We start from the raw sequence: 12,728 nt of genomic DNA, 5'->3' as shown, positions 1-12,728 counted from the left end.
CCATGGTTCCCCTGTTTACTTACCGTCTGTGTTAGGGTTTCACTCCAACCCTCCTGGGGAGATTCCTTCTTAGGTTTCTTCAACCTGTTACCATGAGAGTACCGTTTAGGGTTTCACATCCCAAACCCTGGTTCCTGGGTGTACTACCGTCCTTGTAGGTTTCCACTCCAACCCCTGTCTGTGTACTTTACCGTTCCTGTAGGTTTTCACTCCAAACCTGTGTCCTGGTGTACTTACCGTTCCTGTAGGGTTTTCACCTCAACCTGTTTTCCTGGTGTCTACCGCTCCTGTAGGGTTTACCTCCAACCTGTTCCTGGGTGTACTACGTCCTGTAGGGTTTCACTCCAACCCTGTTCCTGGGGTACTTACACGTCCTGTAGGGTTTCACTCCAACCCTGTCTCCTGTGTTAACCTCCTGTAGGGTTCAACTCCACCCTGTTTCCTGGTGTACTTACCGTCCGTAGGTTTTCACTCCAACCCTTTCCTGGTTACTTACCGTCCTGTAGGGTTTCACTCCAACCCTGTTCCTGGTGTACTACCGTCCTGTAGGGTTTCACTCCAACCCTGTTCCTGGTGTACTACTGTCCTGTAGGGTTTCACTCCAACCCTGTTCCTGTAGTACTACTGTCCTGTAGGGTTTCACTCCAACCCTCTTCCTGTAGTACTACCGTCCTGTAGGGTTTCACTCCAAACCCCATTTGTAACCAACCCCATCCATTTTATAATCCAGCTAATTATTAGAATCAGGTGCGCTAGATTAGGGTTGGAATGTAAAACCCTACAGGATGGTAGCTCTCCAGGAACAGGGTTGGAGAGCCCCGTTATAAAATATGCATAAAATCCATCCTCCTACTGCAATGTCTGCCTATGCCCACACATTTTGTCTCAAGAAAATGTTATATTTTTAATACCCTCAAACACCAAGTTAGGCATACCTAATTTCAAAATAGTCCATAATCACTGTCAATGATGAATGCTAATTCTTGAAGTGTTACTGGTGAATCTGCATCTGCATGCTAATCGTTTGGTCTCAGTTTAATGGGAATAGCTTATGCATTTCCATCTTGTTGAATGACTGTTTCCTGATTTAGAACAGATGGTAATAAACTATTAGCCTTCCTTGGGCAGCGCACAATTGGCCCAGCATCGTCTGGGTTTGGCCACGGTAGGCCGTCATTGAAAATAAGAATTTGTTCTAAAGAACAATTTATTTAGAATTTTATTTATGTAAAATTATTGCAAATTAATTACGGTCTTTTGTTAGGAAGAAATGGTCTTCGCAACGAGCCAGGCGGCCTAAACTGCTCCATATACCCTGACTGCTTGCAATGAATGCAAGAGAAGAGTTAATATTGCCTGCTAACATTAATTTATTTGAACTAAATATGCAGGTTTAAAAAAAATATACTTCTGTGTATTGATTTTAAGCAGGGCATTGATGTTTATGGTTAGGTACATTAGTGCAACGACAGTGCTTTTTTTGCGAATGCACTTGTTAAATCATCACCCGTTTGGCGAAGTAGGCTGTGATTTGATGATAAATGAACAGGCACCCCATTGATTATTTGCAACGCAGGACAAGCTAATTAAACTAGTAAAATCATCAACCATGTGTATTTAACTAGTGATTATATTAAGATTGATTGTTTTTTATAAGATACGTTTAATGCTAGCTAGTAACTTACCTTGGCTCCTTGCTGCACTCGCGTAACAGGTGGTCAGCCTGCCACGCAGTCTCCTCGTGGACTGCAATGTAATCGGCATCCAAAAATGCCGATTACCGATTGTTATGAAAACTTGAAATCGGGAATAACGAATTTTAATCTGTCGACTTCTAGTCTCTAGTGGTGTCTCCTAACCAGCCTTGGGCCCCCAGTTGGCCATCTTAAGAGCGGGTGAGGTGGCGATGACGGGACTGGCTTCCCCTCTCACATCAAAACATACCTGCATACGAGAGACAGATGGATAGAGCGAGAGCCTTGTTTTTTTCATTCTAACATGGTTAGTCATCATAATCATCAGGAGGTGAAATGCAAAACTGACCTTGGATCATTAACTCTGGGACTAATACATCTCTGTCTGTATTTCAATGTAAAGCATCTCTTTAATAATACTTCCTGTTGACCTGACCTCTCACCTATGATCATGCTGTGCCCTCTGTCAGCCAGTTCACATGCGGGAGGGGTTCACCAACACAGTTGATATAACCTAGAGGATTTAGGGGGAGAGGGATGAAGTGAAGGAGAGAGACTGTTATTGTGTGTGTGTGGTCTCACCTGGTGTCCACACTAAGTGGCTACAGAGTGTTTTTCAGCATAAAGTAGACACATAAGGACAAATAATAGAAGATAATGTCATTATTAGACATACAGTTGAAGTCGGAAGTTTACATACACTTAGAACTCGTTTTTCAACCACTCCACAAATTTCTTGTTAACAAACTATCGTTTTGGCAAGTCGGTTAGGACATCTACTTTGTGCATGACACAAGTAATCTTTCCAAAATTTGTTTACAGACCGATTATTTCACTTATAATTCACTGTATCACAATTCCAGTGTGTCAGAAGTTTACATACACTAAGTTGACTGTGCCTTTAAACAGCTTGTAAAATTCCAGAAAATTATGTCATGGCTGTAGAAGCTTCTTATAGGCTAATTGGCATAATTTGAGTCAATTGTAGGTGTACCTGTGGATGTATTTCAAGGCCTACCTTCAAACTCTGTGCCTCTTTGCTTGACATCATGGGAACATCAAAAGAAATCAGCCAAGACCTGAAGGTACCATGTCCATCTGTACAAACAATAGTACGTAAGTATAAACACCATGGGACCACACAGCCGTCATACCGCTCAGGAAGGAGATGCGTTCTGTCTCTTAGAGATGAACATACTTTGGTGCGAAAAGTGCAAATCAATCCCAGAACAACAGCAAAGTACCTTGTGAAGATGCTGGAGGAAACAGGTACAAAAGTATCTATATCCACAGTAAAACGAGTCCTATATCAACATAACCTGAAAGGCCGCTCAGCAAGGAAGAAGCCACTGCTCCAAAACCGCCATAAAACCAGACTACGGTTTGCAACGCACATGGGACAAAGATCTACTTTTGGAGAAAGTGTTTCTGTCGGATGAAACAAAAATAGAACTGTTTGGCCTATGACCATCGTTAAGTTTGCGGGAAAAAAGGGGACGCTTGCAAGCGAAGAAACACCATCCCAACCGTGAAGCATGGGCGGTGGCAGCTTCATGGTGTGGGGGTGCTTTGCTGCAGGAGGGACTGTGCACTCACAAAATAGATGGCATCATGAGGTGGCGGAAATTATGTGGATATATTGAAGCAACATCTCAAGACATCAGTCAGGAAGTTAAAGCTTGTTTGCAAATGGGTCTTCCAAATGGACAATGACCCCAAGCATACTTCCAAAGTTGTGGCAAAATGGCTTAAGGACAACAAAGTCAAGGTATTGGAGTGGCCATCACAAAACCTGACTTAATCCTATAGAAAATTTGTGGGCAGAACTGAAAAAGCATGTGCGAGCAAGGAGGCCTACAACCTGACTCAGTTACACCAGCTCTGTCAGGAGGTATGGGCCAAAATCCACCCAACTTATTGTGGGAAGCTTGTGGAAGGCTACCTGAAACGTTTGACCGAAGTTAATTAAACAATTTAAAGGCAATGCTACCAAATACTAATTGAATGTATGTAAACTTCTGACCCACTGGAATGTGATGAAAGAAAATAAAAGCTGAAATAAATCATTCTCTCTACTATTATTCTGACATTTCACATTCTTAAAATAAAGTGGTGATCCTAACTGACCTAAGATAGGGAATTTTTACTAGGATTAAATGTCAGGAATTGTGAAACTGAGTTTAAATGTATTTGGCTAGGGTTTTTAGTGCTAAGGCAAAAATAAAAATGTGCACAGGTGTTTGGACCATTCCGATATGCCTCAGCTGGTGAGGTGTCAGGTTCGCCTCTGTACTTGAAGGGTGATTATTCCAACTCTCTGTGAATTGCTGCAGATCTGCACGCAGACGAGGTAGGAACACATATCCCACACAGAAGAGGTGGATAGAATTCGACAGGTCAAGGTATCCTTCCTCCAAACTGTGCATGTGAGACAGGTTCCATGTACAACAAGACAGGCAGAGAGGAGAAAAGAACACAGAGCAGTTTAATTACCTCTGGTTATGGACACTTTAGCAGCAATAAAGCTTCCACGGCCTGGTCCTCACACAGTGAACATCTGGCAATATCTACATTTTCGACCCCTCGATCAGCTCACACTCTGGAAGTACAAAAAACAGCTTATTTTTTGTAGATATGAAAACAATAACTGAGATATGACCGTTCAATCTAAAGCAGCATATGTCATTTTCAGGATACGTCAATACAGCCCAGAAAGCTTAACATCAGACTGGTATTGTGGTTGTTCATTAGGTGAAGGGAAATATGCAATACGTATACTAAATAATATACTGACCTTCCTTGAAAATCCATCTATACTGCCAAAGATGACAATGTATCTTGAAAAAAGTATTGGAATTAAAAGTGAAATGTTTAACCTATTATCCTGCTTCATTATTTATGTATTACCAGTTGACGAAGAACAACTCCCGTTTCATACATCGTTGAAAATGTGTCTCGGAATAAAACAGTTAAAATAACTTAGATTTGATGGAGACTTTATACATCTTAGTACCTTAATCAATTTCTGATTTATATCAATGTGGACGAGAGACATGGAACAGAGTATTTTTGCCGAGCAATGCAACGAAGCTGGATCATTCTGGCAATGATACCTGCACCATCTACACGCTGCAAAGACTCCCTAACTCTTCGCCATTGTACGATGGCCCATTGTTCCTTTGACCATTCTAAAGCCCGCATTGGCATCCTTGCCTTAATGGCGCTAACATTCTGGTCTAACTCTTCATCTGACATATCAGAATAGCATTCCCTGACAGACATATTGTGTTCTTTCATCCTTCTGTAAAAAAAGTTAACCCTTACACTGTCATGAAATTTGATTATATATTGACTATGAAATAAGTAGGACATGGCCTGCGTATCAGTTCCCATAAAAGAAAGTTAGATTAAATCAACTGACTATGGCGAGTGCAGGTGTTTGTAGTAAAATGCTTTTGGTTAGCTTGAGAATAATAAATGCATTATTTATCATTCTACGGTATGTATGTATGTAATATAGTACAATGTTATGAACCGACACTGAATCGTAGGAGCGAACTACTAGCTAAAACTTGGACGGATGAACGCCCAGTACTGCTTACCTGAGATGCCATCATCACACAGTCCTTCTTCGTAGGTATTGGATGGAAGAACAGCCAGTACTGCTTACCTGAGATGCCATCACACAGTCCTTCTTCGTAGGTTTGGATGAAGAACAGCCAGTACTGCTACCTGAAGATGCCTCATCACACAGTCCTTCTTCGTAGGTGTTGGATGGAAGAACAGCCAGTACTGCTTACCTGAGATGCCCTCATCACACAGTCCTTCTTCGTAGGTGTTGGATGGAAGAACAGCCAGTGCTGCTTACCTGAGATGCCATCATCACACAGTCCTTCTCGTAGGTGTTGGATGGAAGAACAGCCAGTACTGCTTACCTGAGATGCCATCATCACACACAGTCCTTCTCCGTAGGTGTTGGATGGAAGAACAGCCAGTACTGCTTACCTGAGATGCCATCATCACACAGTCCTTCTTCGTAGGTGTTTGGATGGAAGACAGCCAGTGCTGCTTACCTGAGATGCCATCATCACACAGTCCTTCTTCCTGGGTGTTGGATGGAAGAACAGCCAGTACTGCTTACCTGAGATGCCATCATCACACAGTCCTTCTTCGTAGGTGTTCGCTATGACTTCCTTTGTGTTGTAAAGAAAGGCTGAACAGTATTGGTTGTAGCCAAACGGACACAAAAAAATTGCCAAAAAGAGGTTTTTTTTTAAATACATTTTTTGTTCTCAAAATATTTTGGGGGAATAAAATGCATAAAGTTTTGCACTCTATTACAAAATATTTTAAATTTTTTTTTTTTTTACCTTGAAGCCTTGTTTTTGCTTTCAGAAAAATTTTTTTTGATTGAAAATATAGTTTTGCTCTCGACAAAAAGGAAATCCATTTGTTTGTTGCAAGTTGGGGAGGGGGGCTAATAGCTGAACAATAGACTATTCAACCTTTACAGGGGGGCTAATAGCTGAACAATAGACTATTCAACCTTTACTAAAGAATAGTCTAATAGCCGAGCTAGATAGGACGTTTTTTTTTTCACATCACAGACCAGATTTGCCTTAACAACCAAGGGGGAGTTAGAGCACTGATTTATGTTTTTGGGTCCCAATGCACTACTGTCTCTAACTGACAATGACTGGGCAATATAAACCAAATAATAAACTGATAATTGTATACGACTTCAAATGAAACAAGCAGGGAGCAGGTTTCGAACCCTCAACCTTCTTGCCCGAAATTGACACTGCACCAAAAGCATACTCAAGCCACAGAGACGATAGAGCGTGTCCTCGTGGTAGCTTGCTACTCAATGTCATAAAGTAATGACTTTTCAAAAAAGTTACCTTACGCGTTATGTTGGCTGACAATTTGTTAGCTACGCTGTCCTTACGAACCACACAGCATATCATTACAGCAGTATGTACCGGTATGTTAGCTACGCTGTCCTTACGAACCACACAGCATATCATTACAGCGGTATGTACCGGTATGTTAGCTATCTACCTAACGTTAGTAGTTATACATCAAACTTGACAGTATATTAACTACAGGCTATCTACCTACCTACACAACGTTTATTGACTTGATTATTCCCGTCATTCTTAGTTTAGCTAAATGGTATAGTCGTAGTGCGGTTCTCAATGAACATTCGGGTGCTTTTGTAAACTCGCTCTGGCTATCTACACCGATTTCAGAGCACACTCTTCTGAGCACCAAAGAGCAGAATAATGAATTTACGAGCGCTCAACACCCGTTGAATATGGCCGGTGTCAGTAAACGTCGGCAAAAAAGCATAATGGAATTGTTTCCAGCAGCACAGTTAGTCACCAACGCTCTGGATAACATGAAAACTGCCTAACCAGCTCTGCTAGGGCGAGTAAAATGGTCAGTGGTCTCATTTGTGTCGAAGTAGCTAGCCAACGTTAACTTGGGTGCTTGACTGCCGTTGTAAGGCCAGAACGCTCAAATCAACCCTACAACGTGAGAGCAAAACGGTCTGAATTTACAAACTGTCAATCTGACAGCGCTCTGAATTTATGAGCGTCACGTTGCACAGCGCCATATTTTCCGTTCCATCCTTCACAAAAATACTGAACCTTTCTAATGTCATAGCTTCTACAGATTGTAAATTAAATATTATTTTTGCTAAATAATTATTATATTATTGATTGACTTTTCAAATCACCCAGTATTGCTGTCTGCTGATTAGTTCTAGGTAAATGTTGTAATTCTTCAGCCATTCCTGGACCAAGAATGAGTTACATATGGACAATATCAAAATAAATGATCTAACGACTCTGCCTCCTCACAGCAGAATCTGCAGAGCTGGGAAGATTGTATCCCCCATATATATAACATTCTATTGGTTGCAAGAATTTTGTATAATTTAAATTGAAAAATTAAAAGTTTTGAATCCAGAGTTGTTTTCCGTGTCAATTCATAAACCATGTCCCATGGAATCATTACATTGAAAATCTCTAACCATCTATTTTGCAATTTTATATGGCACAGCTGTCAATTTTTTGGTCCTTAAATGAAATTGGTATGTATTTTTATTTGTCACAATTTTCCTCAACCATTTTTGGTCTTTAATGCAGGGCTGACAGACAAGTTCCTTACTTTTTCCCCTTCCACTTGCGTCTTCCATTTTTTTGTTAATGCTGCAATTAGTTGGTTGTAATTTTGGGTAGAGCAGACATTTCCATATGTCTGTGTTAGTTGCATGTGTGACAACTCCACCAGTCCTATTTATGATATAATTTACAAAAATTATACTTAAAAAAACAAACATTTTATCGCTAAATAAGTTTTTTTATTTTTTATCAATTGGTGTATTTGAGTTAACCACAATATTTGTTGTATTATTTGTTCTGTCTTTTCAGGTGGATTAAACTGAAATTGCAACCAACTTTCTAAGGCATGTTTAAAAAATAACATTTTGGAGATTTTGTTTTCAAATAACTGAAAGTGAGCAGTTGTAATCTGAATAAAGGGAAAAAGGCCATTCTTGAACATGGGGTGAGACATTCTTACTAGTTTACTGGAGAACCATTTTGGATTTAAGTACAACTTTTGTATGACTAATTCCTTTAGTGAGGGTCTAATGCTTTAATATTTAATCATTTCTGCCCTCCGAATTCATATTCGTTATATAAATATGCCCGGCTTGCCATTCCATTGGTAAACTACACGGTGACGTACAGTCGTGGCCAAAAGTTGAGAATTACACAAATATTAATTTTTACAAAGTCTGCTGCCTCAGTTTGTAGGATGGCAATTTGCAAATACTCCAGAATGTTATGAAGAGTGATCAGATGAATTGCAATTAATTGCAAAGTCCCTCTTTGCCATGCAAATGGACTGAATCTCAAAAACATTTCCACTGCATTTCAGCCCTGCCACAAAAGGACCAGCTGACATGTCAGTGATTCTCTCGTTAACACGGGTGTGAGTGTTGACGAGGACAAGGCTGGAGATGATTGATTTCGAATAACAGACTGGAAGCTTCAAAAGGAGGGTGGTGCTTGGAATCATTGTTCTTCCTCTGTCAACCATGGTTACCTGCAAGGAAACACGTGCCGTTATCATTGCTTTGCACAAAAAGGGCTTCACAGGCAAGGATATTGCTGCCAGTAAGATTGCACCTAAATCAACCATTTATCGAATCATCAAGAACTTCAAGGAGAGCGGTTCAATTGTTGTGAAGAAGGCTTCAGGGYGCCCAAGAAAGTCCAGCAAGCGCCAGGACCRTCTCCTAAAGTTGATTCAGCTGCGGGATCGGGGCACCACCAGTACAGAGCTTGCTCAGGAATGGCAGCAGGCAGGTGTGAGTGCATCTGCACGCACAGTGAGGCRAAGACTTTTGGAGGATGGCCTGGTGTCAAGAAGGGCAGCAAAGAAGCCACTTCTCTCCAGGAAAAACATCAGGGACAGACTGATATTCTGCAAAAGATTGGACTGCTGAGGACAGGGGTAAAGTCATTTTCTCTGATGAATCCCGTTTCCGATTGTTTGGGGCATCCGGAAAAAGCTTGTCCGGAGAAGACAAGGTGAGCGCTACCATCAGTCCTGTGTCATGCCAACAGTAAAGCATCCTGAGACCATTCATGTGTGGGGTTGCTTCTAAGCCAAGGGAGTGGGCTCACTCACAATTTTGCCTAAGAACACAGCCATGAATAAAGAATGGTGCCAACACATCCTCCGAGAGCAACTTCTCCCCACCATCCAGGAACTCTTTGGTGATGAACAATGCCTTTTCCAGCATGATGGAGCACCTTGCCATAAGGCAAAAGTGATAACTAAGTGGCTCGGGGAACAAAACATCAATATTTTGGGTCCATGGCCAGGAAACTCCCCAGACCTTAATCCCATTGAGAACTTGTGGTCAATCCTCAAGAGGCGGGTGGACAAACAAAAACCCACAAACTCCAAGCATTTATTATACAAGAATGGGCTGCCATCAGTCAGGATGTGGCCCAGAAGTTAATTGACAGCATGCCAGGATGGATTGCAGAGGTCTTGAAAAAACACTGCAAATATTGACTCTTTACATACACTTCATGTAATTGTCAATAAAAGCCTTTGACACAAATTAAATGCTTGTAATTATACTTCAGTATTCCATAGTAACATCTGACAAAAATATCTAAAGACACTGAAGCAGTAAACTTTGTGGAAATTAATAATTGTGTCATTCTCAAAACTTTTGGCCACGACTGTACAAGGTGCATTTTTCTTTAGTGATCCAATATGTAATTTGGTCATAATAATTTGGTCATAATTTGGTTTTAATCCAAAATAGAAAACGTATCTAGATCCTCTGAGGCTGTGGAGGGATTCTAATTTTGGTTATAAAAGAAAACATGAATCATCAGCGTACAATGACACCTTAGTTTTTAAGCCCTGGATTTCTAATCCCTTAATATTATTGTTGGATATAATTTTAACAGCTAACATTTCGATGGCAATAATAAACAGATATGACCTCTCCATCACGGTTGACAACTCCACAGTGTCGCCCTCCCAGAGTGCAAAGAACCTTGGTGTGACCCTGGACAACACCCTGTCGTTCTGTGCAAACATCAAAGTAGTGACCCGCTCCTGCAGGTTCAGCCTATACACATTCCGTAGAGTACGACCCTACCCTCACACAGAAGTAGTGACCCACTCCTGCAGGTTCATGCTCTATAACATCTGTAGAGTACCACCCTACCTCACACAGGAAGTAGTGCCCACTCTGCAGGTTCATGCTCTATAAATCCGTAGAGTACGACCCTACCTCACACAGGAAAGTAGTGACCCGCTCCTGCAGGTTTCATGCTCTATAACATCTGTGTAGAGTACCACCTACCTCACACAGGAAGTAGTGACCCGCTCCTGCAGGTTCATGCTCTTAACATCCGTAGATACGACCCTACCTCACACAGGAAAGTACGTGACCCACGTCCTGCAGGTTCATGCTCTATAACATCCGTGAGTACAACTACCTCACACAGGAAGTAGTGACCCGCTCCTGCCTGGGTTCATGCTTATAACATCTGTAGTAGTACGACCTCTACCTCACACAGGAGTAGTGACCCCGCTCCTGCAGGTTCATGTCTCTATAACATCGTAGAGTACGACCCTACCTCACACAGGAAGTAGTGACCCGCTCCTGCAGGTTCATGCTCTATAACATCTGTAGAGTACCACCCTACCTCACACAGGAAGTAGTGACCCGCTCCTGCAGGTTCATGCTCTATAACATCTGTAGAGTACCACCCTACCTCACACAGGAAGTAGTGACCCGCTCCTGCAGGTTCATGCTCTATACATCTGTAGAGTACACTCCTAACCTCAACAGGAGTAGTGACCCTCCTGCAGGTTCATGCTCTATAACATCCGTAGAGTACGACCCTACCTCACACAGGAAGTAGTGACCCACTCCTGCAGGTTCATGCTCTATAACATTGTAGAGTACCACCCTACCCTCCACAGGAAGGGGCGCTGGTCCTAATCCAGATACTTGTTCTCCATCCTCTGCAACTCACTGTTGGCTGGCCTCCCGGCTTGTGCCATTAAACCCTTTTGTGGAAATTCTAACCAGAAGAGAGACTGTAGATTCTTCAAACAACAACTTTATTATAAGATTTGCAAAAATCGAGCGGTTAACAATCCACTCAATGGTGCAGAGTTAAAAGCCAAACGAACAGTTGGCTCAGCTTTTATAGGAAAGTCCGACCTCTTTGTATATGTTGCAGTTAGCAGATGCGTGCAAACGGGTGGGGGAACATAATGTATAAAAGGCGTTTAGTTTGTCTGTGCAGATTAAGATAGCTGACGTTGCCACAATTGTCTGTCCCTTCCTGCAAGTTTCCACACAGATGAGTTCCTGCAGATAGTACAAACGGGATGTCACATACTGTGGTCGCACCCGGCTCTTAACTGTACACCCAGACTTATGACTGAGTCACACAAGACAAGCCTGCATCAGCAAAAAAAAACACTAGCATATAACAATGGACAATTGTCTAAGTAAAACAGCATAGTATGTCTAAATGTAATTTTTCCACCACAACCCACAACCCCTGCAACTTATCCAGAACGCAGCAGCCCGCCTGGTTCTCAACTTTCCCAAGTTTGTCATCTCACTCCTCTCCACACTCCACTGGCTTCCAGTCGAAGCTCACATCCACTACAAGACCATGGTGCTTACCTACAGAGCAGAAAGAGGAACTGTCCCTCCCTACCTTCAGGCTATGCTTAAATCCTACACTCCAATCTGAGTACGCCGTTCTGCCACCTCGGGTCTCTTGGCCCTCCGACCCCAAGCTCTCCTCTGTCCTGGCACCCAAATGGTGGAAACTGCTTCCCTCTGAAGCTAAGACAGCAGAGTCCCTGCCCTTCTTCCGAAAACATCTGAAACCCCTTCAAACAGTATCTTAAATAATCTTCCATCTGCTAAATTACTAACATTCAAATGTCTCTCTGTCTGCAGGTCCAGAGTGATTCCTGATGGTAGCTACAGACTGAGAAGGCCTGACTATACCTACAACCTCTACCAGTGTCTTAACCAGCCACCTCAAACGGGTGTGTGTGACCTACCCTTCAGTGTGGGGGTGTTAGGACTATCCCTACTGCCCTGACAGCATGGCCCCAGCGGTGGGCGGTCCGGTGGGCTATACTCCTCCAGAGGGGGGCTGGGGCTGGGCGGTGGTGGTGGGAGCCTTCATCTCTATCGGCTTCTCCTATGCCTTCCCCAAGTCCATCACTGTCTTCTTCAAGGAGCTGGAGGCCACCTTTGACGCTACGCCCTCACAGGTCTCATGGATCTCCTCTATCATGCTGGCCTGCATGTACGGCGGAGGTGAGTAGAGGGGGCTGGTAGGGGAGGAATCTGATATCCCCGAAGGGGTTTCTGTTATTCTTCACTGAAACACAGAGACAGACACTGTCTTTATTAAAAACATCAAAAATACATCAAAATAGGGAGAGAGA

The 12,728-nt window shown here is 42.5% G+C and overlaps 1 pseudogene; it reads left to right on the top strand.

Annotated features, from left to right (window-relative positions):
* The window catches only part of LOC112071834 (monocarboxylate transporter 1-like), a 52,110-nt pseudogene that overhangs the window by 26,750 nt on the left and 12,632 nt on the right, over positions 1-12,728 (top strand).

This window comes from Salvelinus sp. IW2-2015, unplaced genomic scaffold, assembly GCF_002910315.2.
Source record: "Salvelinus sp. IW2-2015 unplaced genomic scaffold, ASM291031v2 Un_scaffold1736, whole genome shotgun sequence".
In the NCBI taxonomy this organism is placed as follows: Eukaryota; Metazoa; Chordata; class Actinopteri; order Salmoniformes; family Salmonidae; genus Salvelinus; species Salvelinus sp. IW2-2015.
The sequence above is the reverse complement of the archived record's forward strand: the minus strand, read 5'-3'. Positions and strand labels throughout refer to the sequence as shown.